The following is a 12,999-nucleotide window of genomic DNA, read 5'->3' as shown; positions in this document are numbered from 1 at the left end:
TGATACAAGTTAAATATGCCGCTGTCCAGTCAATCAACAAGCCAACCGTACCACTAGCAATTAAATTTTTTGAGCTGACTGTTAGTCAGTATCTAGAACCTACAGTATATTAATTTTGCCCTAGGTTTCTCTGCTGTCAACCTGCGGCACAGTTAGATCTATGTATACGTCCTACATAATATAATAACATGCAGTACACGCCCTCTTCCACCCCCTCCTCCTACATTAAATAATATATATATATCACACAATACCAATAATAGTATATAGTAGGTATTTTTGACAGCTAGTCGAGCTTGTGTGACATATACTATAACATACATAATAAAATATTGTTTACATGGAAGAGAAAGAGAGCACGCGTGTATGTAAACTTATTGTATAGATATTTCACATGGACGTAGTTGTCGGGCACGGTTCGTAGCGCAGAAGTAAAGTAAAAATATTATTTGTCAATTTATATGAGGTTCGCAAAATTAACAAGTTCTCTGTTCCGAAGCAATGTGCCAGCGTTCTTCTTGACACGTCGCCATAGTAATGATAAGGTAAATATAATATCCCGTAGCAATTTTCATTGTTTATCTAAATGTGGTTCAAGATAAAAATAATTATTATAATGATGTAATAAAGTTTATTATTTTTTCGAAAGAACAACTCCATTATTTACATCACTGGTCATATGGCACATGTGCCTCATGGACGTACCAGTAAAGCCACGCATCAAGGTCAAGGAACCTGGTAACACCGAACCACTCAATTATTCAAGTATTTATTTCATTCGTATTTGTTTCGTGAGATATGTATGCCATAGGAAAAATTCGTGTATAGATTCCTGTCCAGCGGTGTGGTGTAGGGTTATAGCACGCAGCACGGATTGCTGAAGACCTGGGTTCGATCCCAGCCATGGTCTCTTTTTCTGGTTTTTCTGTGCATCCATGTCTCAGTTTGTATTTTCGATATGGTTTCACGGGATACCCGTAAAGTAACAAATTTGGAGTTGAAATAAAAATACAAAAAGACTCCAAAAAACCATCATAGCCTATAATATAATGCAAACTCAAAATCAAAACATTATTATGATGCCACTATAATGAAAGGAGTGACGCGGCAAGATACAATTTGTAAGCGGAGATCTTATAAAACTAGCTACTAGCCGCGTTGCACCTACCATGCAATAGTCCTAAATACAAAAGTCAAGGTATCAGAAGCTTAAAAAATATATAATTTGTAATAATAGTCAATATATTTATCAATATATGAACTTATACCATTCTTCTGATTTGTTCTTGATTCTAGGTATCTGTATGCGATGTATTTTACACGAGTTTTCCTTTTCTTCTGTAAGGCAACCTGACAGTTCAGTAGCAATGACACTCGAAAAAGAACGCCATACTACCTACTACAGTTATCGCCCGCCGGCTCATCAAGAAATGTATCTAAAGCTAGACATGAGCGTCTAAACATGAGTGATATTAATCTCGATATCGATTGTCAATACCTGTACATAGAGCATAACACTAACTGTTGTTAAAAAATGAACATATAATAATTCTACTATTTCTACTACAATGTTTATGTTTCACGCAGAAGAAGATTAAAAAACTATCGCGAAAGACTTGTGCTAGCACGTTACTAGTACAAAAACAATAAATAAGTTTCGGAATAAGATGTCAAGTAACATCGATCTATCGGCGGCGATCGTAAAATCGGCAGATCACGAAATTCCTAGGCATATCGTGAAATGCCGCCAATTCAAATTGGCTAAGACATCCGCCATATCGTTCATAACTCACCGTTTAGCGAATTTGCCTAGTGACGTTTAGCAGATCATGAAATTCTAGGATATTCATGAAGCGCCGCCATTCATGATTTGGCAGTTAGGCAGATCATGAAAATTCCTAGGCATATCATGAAACGCCGCATATACGTTCTGGCACTTCGCCGCCGCTGCCGGCACGCTCGCTTCGCTCGCTCGGCTCGCTTCCGTCGTGATCACAATTAATACAACCACTCCTCGCTTCGCTCGTCGTACCTAAATTTTCTATATAAATTAATAACACTATAAAACTTTATTTACCAACAAAATTCTAACTCTAAAATACGGGTAGACGTCCATGGTTTTTCACATTGTGCACAGAATCCGTTTGATTCACATAAAAAGAACGAAGTATGTTCAAAAGCTTCTTTGCACTCATTTTTTGAATTCAATCACTATTTCGGTTAAAGATTTCATTTTGTTGCGATCGCCGACATTTTCACCGCTAAAACAAAACACGGCGGTCAGCTGGTCACGGCCGCGCATTGCATACGCAGCGCCACCAGTGGCCAAATAAAAACCTATTATCTCGATGTGCCCAATATAGAGCTGGGAAGAATATCACTAATCGGCTCTCAATCGATCTGCCGTAATTATTCTCTAGGCTACATCGTGATATGTTTGGCCAGAAGTTTAAAATATCATGAAATGGCTGCGTCTAGCACGATATGACAAGGAATTAAATGATTGGCGGATTACGATCGGTCAAGACAGATCTATGCGATCTCCAGGGTGAGACAGCTTCGAAGTTGAGTGTCATACTTCCTGGCGGTGACATCGTGTCGCATGGAATTCACTCAAATCAAAAAATGTAGGTACAGTCACCAGCATTAATATCTCACCACAGCGGAGCGTGCAAAAATATCTGACAGGTCCTTCCGGCCCTAGAAATAGAGTCGTGTCAGATATTTATGCACGCTTATTGCTTCAGATATTGGTGCTGGTGACTGTACATGAAAAATTTTTTAGCAAAAAATGAACCGACTATAAAAAAAAACAAAAAAAAAACAACTAGTTTGAAGTACTTTCTGGCGGACTTTTCAAATTTCTTGTAAATCAGAAAAAATGTACGAAATGTACGCTATAGTTAAAAAAAAAATGAACGTTCAAGTTCTAAAGCGCTTATATAAGGTGCCCATTGGGATTCCGACAGATTGGGATTCCGATTTTTTACTTATAAAAATTTGACTGCTTCATAGTAAAATAGATAGCGCCCGCCAGAAAGTATCTTTATTACTACCGGTGTACTACTATTACGGGTAGTACTATTATTAGTAGTGATTAGTAGTACTATTATTACGGGTAGTATATATTTTTAAACTAGCGCACAAATTTCGTAAATTCTTCGTACATTTTTTTGATGTGAGTTTGAATTCCATGTGACAATATGTCACCGCCAGGTAGTAAGACACGAAGTTGATTATGATATATACTTGTGTGGTACATACTATGAAATGAAATTTATATTTCTTCATAACTTAAACGTAACCGGCGATTTTTTGATTTTTCTAATCTTCGCGCCATAAGAGCTATCTGCAAACTAAAATTCAAGTTTCTAAGAACTAGAAGTATCCTTATAGATTCCTCGTTACGATAACTTATATGAAAACATGTTTTTGTCAAAAATGGTATGAAATGTTGCCAATACAACATCAAAAACGTCGCAGAAAGTAACGCATCACGGAGACTAGGCTAAGGATCCAGGAAGTAACCTCGTACTGTCCAGTAAGTAAATATGTAATATGACAGTAACGGGCTCCTTAAAAATTTTGAAAAAAGCACGCGGGCCTTTACATAACATCATTAACATCATCAACATCATTTTTATCACCTAAATTATCTACATCCACTACATCATCATCGTGATCATCATCTTTATCATTATCTACATTATATACATATCTGCATCATCATCATTATCATCATCTACATCATCATAAATTTAAAAATTGTAATTTAAATCATTTATTCAATAAATAGGCCGCAATGGGCACTTTTACACGTTATAATGATCACAATCAACCATCTTCATCATCAACATCGTTTACATCACTTTCATCATCTACATCATCATTGTCATCATCATCTATATATCATCATCTACGTCATCTATATTATCATCTACATCATCTACATCGTCGTCATCGACAATCATCACCATCATGAAACGAAATAAAATTTATTATTTATTTCGCAGGAACATACACATATTATATCAGATATTTGTAACCATAGATTTATTATTAAAACAACTTATAAAATGAAATAGTTAATTGGCCCTCTAATATTGGCTGTGTCCTAACAGGGCGTCGCATGTATACCTGCCTATTTATAATTCCATCTATGTTTGTAATGTGATATGCAATAAATGAATGAAATGAAATGAAATGAAATACACAGACATGTCATGTTTGTGCCCCAATCATCATCATCGTTTTCAGCGTCATCACCATCTACATCATTATCATCATTTACATAATTTACATCATCATCATCGTATCATCATCAATATCATCATATACATATCTGCATTATCATCATATCATCATCTACTTCATATATATAATCATCTACATAATTTACATCAACTACATCATAATGATCACAATCAACCATCTTCATCATCATCATCATATACATACATCGTCGTCATCGACACCATCACCATCATGAAATGAAATAAAATGAAATATTTATTTCGCAGGAACATACACAGGTGTTACAAATATTACACATGTCAGAGAAATATACCATAAGTACATGTCATGCTTGTTCTGCCCTAATCATCATCATCGTTTCAGCATCATCATCATCATCATCACCACTGTCAACAATCATCAATCGTCATCATTATCATCATCACCGTCAACCATCATCAATCGTCATCATCATCATCGTCACCGTCAACCATCATTAATCTAATCATCATACACATATACATCATATACATATCTGCATTATCATCATTATCATCACCATGATCATCACAATGACTAACAATCATCTAATGATCATCAAAAACATTGTAGAAAGTAACGCATCCTAGAGACTAGGCTAGTAGTGTCCAGGAAGTAACCTCGTACTGTCCAGTAAGTAAGTATGAAATCCCATTACAAATTAAGTACACTTGATATGTAATGGAATTTCATACTTACTTACTGGACAGTCACGTGTTCCAAATTAAAAAATTCGGAAACCGTCACAAACAGCACGCGAGCTGGAGGCAGTGTTGGGCGTAGTTAACTAGTATTTTTAAAATGGGACGTCGTCACCATCACTATCATCATTATCATCATCAGCATCACCATCATCATATACCTCCATATTCATCACCATCGCATCACTATCAACCATCGTCATATTCATCATCATCACCATCATCACGATCATCATTACCATTACCATCAATTATCATCATCATCATCATCACTATCATCATAATTTTTCATCATCATCAATTTTGTACAAAAGTTCAAACACGAAGTGATAGAGAGAGACTAGGTCATAAAGTATAAACTTATTTGATTGAGTCATATTAATAACTTCAACGTTTTCCTTTGCCACTCCGCAAACACAAGTGCAAGACAACTGTGTTTGTGCGACACATGTGTGTGTGTCATGCAGTAATCCTCCCTACTACACTTTCATAAAAAGTCAAATTACATATGGTAAAGGCCTAACAAATAAACATATTTTGGTTGTTTTTGTTCTGTGAATATTTAATCGTCACTCAGAACACCAGAACACACATACATACAGAGCAACAAATTCACGAGCTGCATGACAGTCATGTAACACCATTAAATAATTTACCTACATATATAAACACAATTTAAAATCCTTCAATTATTGGTCGTTCGTTTTCTGTTATAAATAGAAGACTATTTTTTTAGTACCATAAAACCGTCCAATTTTGCCCTTGATATTTATTTTTCCCGCGGAGTTAAAATATAAGCTGTAACAAAAAGGCCTTGGCAGGATAAAAAAGGTCAAGTTCGAGTCGGACTCGTACATACGAAGGGTTCCGTACGTACAATGTTTTTAAAACAGTTCACTAATAAGTTTTAGCTACGCCTAGTAACCAAAAAACGCTGGAAAAAAACACGTTTCTTGTATGACAACTCCATTTATTTTTTAATTTTACTTACTTTATTATTTGTATTTGTTGTTATGGAGGCCACAGCAATACCTACATAATCTGTTAACATTTCAAGTGTCTAGCACACACAAACATGTATGCCTAAACGGGGTAGGCAAAGCACACGAAACGTTACAGCTTCGGAGCCACTTTTAGCAATTTTAGGTTTTAAGTTTGACAAAAACGGTACAACAGTGACAGGTTGCTAGCCTGTGGCCTACGGTCCTCAGTCGCCTCTTACGACATCCACGGAAGAAATGGAGAGGTCTAATTCTAACCCGACATCACACGGGTAGCTATTACAGCTCAAGAGATAAAGCCCTGTGACAGACGGATGGACAGACAGACAGACAGACAGACAGACAGCAGAGTCTCAGCAATAGGGTCCCGTTGGCCTAACCATAAAAACTAAATAATAGTTACGAACCAGTAGAAGACAGACAGACAAACACACAGACAGACAGCAGAATCTCAGCAATAGGGTCCCGTTGGCACCCTTTGGGTACGGAACCCTAAAAAGGAGAAGCAACTCCCGTCAGGAATAAAGAAATATTCCGATATAAAGGGAAAAGAAAAGATTTATTCGTGACAACAGGGAAAAAAATATACAAAAATGATTTAGAAATGTGCATGTCACAAAGTGGTCACAAATCAGTCAATTTTGTTTTATTTCAGATATTTTAAAAAATGACAACTTGGGCAAAGTTATCTCAAAGGTCAAAGTTGTACGGTTTTATAGTACTTTATATATATGTACCCCTATTATCTCATCATCTGATATTACTGTAGTTTCATTCGACAAATAAAAACAAATTTTTACTTTTACGGTCATCCCTTAAAACCTAAATTGAAAATACAAACTGAAATATAGATGCACAGAAAAAACAGAAAAATAAGACCATCACTGGGAATCGAACCCAGGTCCTCGGTAATCCGTACCGCTTGCTATACCGCTACACCACTGATGGTCAAAAAATAAAAACTACATACCTGTTGGTATTCTTGTTTTTAGAAGCTCCACTAAAATTTCCACCCACGGAACGCTAAAAGAAAGATGCCTACGAAGACTTTATTTCGTTGTGTACATCATATTTATTTAGAACAAACTTTATAACACAGCGTTAATAAATAAATCAAACATAGTTAATCAGTCAGATATTCCTTAATTTCTTGCATATCAACATTCAACGTTTCTTCTTTTCTTCACCTTGAATATTGCATGACAGCACCTAGGCTACTTCAGCAATATAATGATTCCAGGCAAAGTTATATGCAGTTAGTTAGCATTGAATCTGAAAGGAATTGTGTATTAATAAATACAGAAATAGTATTAGCAGACAGACTATAAGATACCTAGGTGTACGAATAAAGTGACCGATGCTTTTTAGTTACAGCATAAGGACGTAAATCAGACTATCAGTAGGTAAATCCCCTAATGTACCTACATACTGTTGCACGCAACTCTGTCAGCGTAGAATTCGTTTATAGCTATTCCGCGGGAATATTGCGATTAAAAAAAAACTACCCTATGTTTTTCTACGGGACTCAAACTATCTGTATCCCAAATTTCATCCTAATCGGTTCAACGAATTAGACGTGAAAAGGTAATAAAGAATTAAACAAACAGACTAACAAACTTTCGCATTTATAATATGAGTGGGATTATTGTCTTATTTTAAGTCATCATCATCATCATCATCATCATCGGCCTATCTTAGCCCACTACTGGACATAGGCGTCTCCAATTGCACGCCACTGAGCACGACCCTCGGCCACTCTCATCCAGTTACTGTCAGCTACCCAGTGAAGATCATCGCTCCACCTAGTCTGAGGGCGTCCCTCGCCACGCTAGGCTTTTACTCGTTTACCTTAGCAGTTATCGGTTCTTCGGCTGATATGGCCGGCCCACTGCCACTTCAGTTTGCTTCAGTTTTAAGTAATCCTATAGAAATAGACGGACGGACAGCGTAATATCAAATTATCTGAACTATGTCTTTGTGACAAAGTTTCTCCATGTCTTTCATTGAATAAAGTTAGAATTCGGCAGCGATGACATACGACCATCATCATCATCATCATCGTCATTAAGATCGGTTTGTGAACAATACTTATCTTTTTCAAAATATCCTGATATTGAATTTAGATTTTTGCTATTCCTTTCTGCCTGCATGTAAAATTTACAGAGATTAGTGATATGGAGATAGAGTTGTAAAATTAAATATATAACATTGAATACCCTGGGTATTAAAAATAAACTGGCCAAGTGCGAGTCGGATTCGCGCACGAAGTGTTCCGTACCATTATCTATACAACATTAGACATTAGCAAAAAAAAAACTTAAATATTTGTTTTATTCTGGTTTGAGTATTTGTTGTTATAGCGGCCACAGTAATACATAATCTGTAAAAATTTCAAGTGTCTAACTATTACGACTCAAGAGATAGAGCCCTGTGACAGACGGACGGACAGACAGACAGACAGACAGCGGAGTCTCAGAAATAGGGTTCCGTTGGCACTTTTTAGGTACGGAACCCTAAAAACTAAATAATAGTTACGAACCAGTAGAATTTTATGTAGGTACCTACATAATAAATCCCATTTTTTCCTTATCTTAAATTTCAGCTTTTTAGGATAAAAGGTTTGGTGTGTGCGTTGGTAAACAATAATTAAAAAATAGGACAATGATGTAATGTTCACTTCGAAACACAGACAGACAGACAGACGGACAGACAGATGGACAGATCAACAGACGGACGGACGGATGAGCCGACGGAAAGGTACACAGACAGACTCACATACGCATAAAATTAACAACCTGTGTCACTCCTAACAGAGACAAATCTAACGATACCTCTTCTGATCTCTTTATCTCCTAACATGAGCTATTTCTCAAGACTCTGCTTCTAATTATCAATAAAATACTTATAAATTTTAAAGGTCATAGTAAAATTTTCGACTAAAGTACAGTTGGTACAACTTTATTCACCATCATCATCATCATCATCTCAGCCGTAGGACGTCCACTGTTGGACATAGGCCTCACCCACAGACCTCCAGTTGCTTCAACTGGCAGCAGCCTGCATCCACCGCGAACCTGCGGCTTTAACCAGGTCATCCGTCCATCTTGTTGGTGGACGTCCTACGCTGCGCTTGCCGATCCGCGGCCTCCACTCGAGAACTTTTCGGCCCCAACGGCCATCCGCTCTCCGTGCTATATAGCCCGCCCATTGCCACTTCAACGAGCTGATTCGCTTGGCTATGTCGGTGACCCTTGTTCTTCTACGTATCTCCTCATTTCTGATTCGGTCCCGTAGAGAAACCCCAAGCATAGCTCTCTCCATAGCTCGCTGAGCAACTCTGAGCCTATTTATAAGGCCTAAAGTAAAGCACCACGTCTCGGATCCATATGTCATCACTGGACAATAATGATGTAGTGTTCACTTCGAAACACAGACAGACAGAAAGACGGACAGACAGATGGACGGATCGACAGACGGACGGACGGATGGGCCGACGGAAAGATACACAGACAGACTAACATACGCATAAAATTAACAACCTGTGTCACTCCTAACAAAGACTTATTTTCTTGTCTCTGCTCTTGTCTTGTTGTTTGCTAAGATGCATCAAGGCCTTGTTGCATAGCGTGCGAAAGAAATGACCATACATACGCTCCAAAACCATAACCCCTGCCGTTTCTCACACTTATAAATAAAATAAAAAATCTTGAATCACTTCATAATAGAGTACATACAGTACATACTCGTACATATGCAGACAGACGGTGGGAAGCGACTTACTTCTATGGAGTGAAAATGTTCACGACGCAACTAAGAGTTAGGGAAATTTGGCATGTTTTCGTAGTAGGTTGCTGCAGACCACAAGTTTGGTACACACGATAAGCCATACTTTGGCCACCCAGTAGGAATTAAATTCTTACAGCCCTGCCTCTGGTGTTCTTGTAACAAATATTAATGTTTCTGACAAAAATGATAAAATAAACATACCCGTGTATCCAATTACATAGGTATTCTTTTCATCATCGAATCGTACATACATAAATAGTTTAAGAGTTGCACTCTTGCTAATTTCCTCTCGTCCGCCAACTTTTTGACTTCTTGATTTGTGTTCAAACCATAATTATTCAAACATAATTGCTTTTGAATATCAATCTCATTGACTTGACGTTGTGACAAAAATGTATTATAATGACGTTTAAATTTTACTTATCTAGCCAGTTATAATAATAAAAAAGGTACGAAAACTACTTCGATTGTGAAAACCTTTTTATTCACCGAGCCTAGATTTAGCGGCCGTAAAAATGCCGTGATATGTAGGAATTTATTTGAGCCTCACTGTAAAACTTGATATTCATACATACACATGCAATGTATGTTGAATGTAGACCTTATTTTTTAACTAATTAGTTTAGTGATTACACCTAGCACCTTTTATTGTGAGAATATATATGCTTTATATAAATTAGTGGCGCTACTGTCTACGTAAGAGTAAATAACTAATATCTGTTCAGAATTTGTAAGTTGAATTTAAACCACTTGTCCTAGATCGAAGCACCGCATTATAATGTATGTAAAGTATGCAATGTAATAATTTTTGCCGAGGACTGGGTCTGTTACTTAAATAATTATTATTTTAAATGACAATTTTAAAAGTAACTTACCTATTTTTCGTCTTACTTACAGTTTGTGTCCTTGCATTAATCAGAAATAATAGTTTAGGCGTTTCAACTTCCGAAAATAACAGATTTAAAAACAAAAAAAGTAAATACTAGACTCAGAAACTTGAACTTGATCTCTCAGTGATCTCATGCTTTCTTCATTTAGTTGTCGTATTATCTGAGCCAAAGGTGATGGTCACGTGACCACACGAAATAGTCGATACCTATTTACAATAGTTTGATTTTGTGACATTGACTCACGCACCCATATAAGATGTCACTACATGCTCGCTGCGAACACTGTCAGTTGTACTCATACAATGGTAAAATGCATCAAAATTTACTGCATCACGCTGCACTTTTGATGCAATAAAGTTACTTTTTTTTGATTTTGCTTGAAGAGCATATCCATAATTTACTATTCTCAAAAAATCCTCTAAGAAAACATGTCCGTGGAAGCTATGCGGGGTGTCCGTAGGTTTGTATGGAAGAGCAACCCCCTTAAGGCCACCAAGTTCATGTCAAAGAAAAAAAAATGTTTTTGAGATAATTTGGGTTGCGAACACACGTCGCGCATGCAAATCAGCTGAGCCACTCACACGCACTTTTTAGGGTTCCTCATTTTATTGAATAAGCACTCAAGTTTCCTACAGTATAAGTAGTGAATAGAAGGCACATTTTTATCGTTGTAAACTTATCAATCAATTCTATCAATTGAAGTACTCTGAAAAAAATTGTTTTAAATAATTTAACTCCTGCCTTTTAAAAGACATATTTATGTGATTTTAAAAATTGGTCCACAGTTTGCAAATTAACATTAGCATCTATGTACTTTAGTGCCGTAAGGTACAAAGATGTCGATGCAAATAAAGAACCTATACAACCGGGACCAGAATAACCGTCAATCTGTAAAGCTTTTATGTAGCTACGTTATATTTTTAACCCCGAAAGCAAAAAGAGGGGTATTGTAACTTATAAATTTGACGCCGTTTTCTGTCTGTCTGTCTGTAGCATCGTAGCTCTCAAACGAATGGACCTATTTCAATGTTTTTTTTTTGCTAGCTTGCGGTGGTTCTTACCTTTATTTCATTAAAACCGCTTTAGCTATTTTGAAGTATTGAGCTCGGCATAGAGTTGTTAAAATTTTCTAAATTAGTAAGTTTGTTGATATATGTACTACAGAACCATTTCTTGCACTGAATTCTTCGTGCTTTTCACTGAATTTAGCTTTAATCCATATACACTTAACATCATTTCCAGTACCGTTATACCGCTTGACAATGCCATAAGTTATGTACGTAATTGCTTCATGACTGTCTTTTACTGATATTTCGTACATATTATATACGAGTATTAAAAAATCCCGCGAATTTTTTTAAACTCCTACTTGAACTTTTTTAGGTACTTAACTACTAAAAAGTTATCATGGTTTCCCGCGCTGATCATCTGCATTAGGTACTTGATACTTTAAAGAAGTAGTTTAAAGTAAGTATATAAGTAATTGCTTCATGACTATCTTTTACTGATATTTCGTACATAATATATATATATTAAAAATTCCCGCTAATTTTTTTGAACTCCTACTTGCACTTTTTTAGTTACTTAACTAATAAAAAGTTATCATGGTTTCCCGCGCTGATCATCTGCATTAGGTACTTGATACTTTAAAGAAGCAGTTTAAAGTAAGTATATAAGTAAGTTGTGATACAACTTAGATATTACGTAACTATACTAAAGTTAGTCTGAGGTACTGAGTAGTATTCACTTCCAAATGTTTAGTAGTAGTCAAAGTAGTCGAAACTAAGATAATAACAGCGGGATTTATTTGTACGTTTTCCTTTGATATTTTCCGACAATCATCTTGAAGCTTTAGTCAAGGTCGGGCTTGGTGTGCTTATTTGCTTAGATAACAATAATCAAATTATATTACATTGAGATTAGTTTATTCCGTTCATATTACGTAAAACAAAATGCTTAGACTACTAAGTTAGTTTGAGAATGATTTTGTTTAAACAACTCGCTATTTTTATAATATTTATGTCCCATGATATTTATTATTATTTATTTACCTCTTATTTGTTCTTTACTGAAAATATTGGCGAGGACGAGAATGTCAAAGTTAACTCAATATTCACAGTAAAATATTGAACAATAATAAAGATCTAGGCTTCTTTGTTAGTCGTTCGTTTCCATTTTGGTGATAGAATTTCGAAAGTTAATAATTACTCCACGGTTTTTATGTTGGTAAGTTTTCAGAGCTGCCTCGTCGAAGTAGAAGAAAGAAGTGGTGATATTTTATTTTACATAGTGAAGAGCCGATGACTTACTTCCTAAATATTTTCTTTCGTACCATTAATGAATGGCTAA

At 36.1% G+C, this 12,999-nt stretch overlaps 1 protein-coding gene across 9 annotated transcripts in view; it reads right to left on the bottom strand.

Moving 5' to 3' along the window:
- LOC141427549 (uncharacterized) overlaps positions 1-12,999 on the bottom strand; it is a 181,453-nt gene that overhangs the window by 92,713 nt on the left and 75,741 nt on the right. The window lies entirely within an intron of this gene.

Source organism: Choristoneura fumiferana, chromosome 4 (genome assembly GCF_025370935.1).
Source record: "Choristoneura fumiferana chromosome 4, NRCan_CFum_1, whole genome shotgun sequence".
Taxonomy (NCBI): Eukaryota; Metazoa; Arthropoda; class Insecta; order Lepidoptera; family Tortricidae; genus Choristoneura; species Choristoneura fumiferana.
Note: the sequence above shows the minus strand (reverse complement) of the source record. Positions and strands in the feature narration are given on the sequence as shown.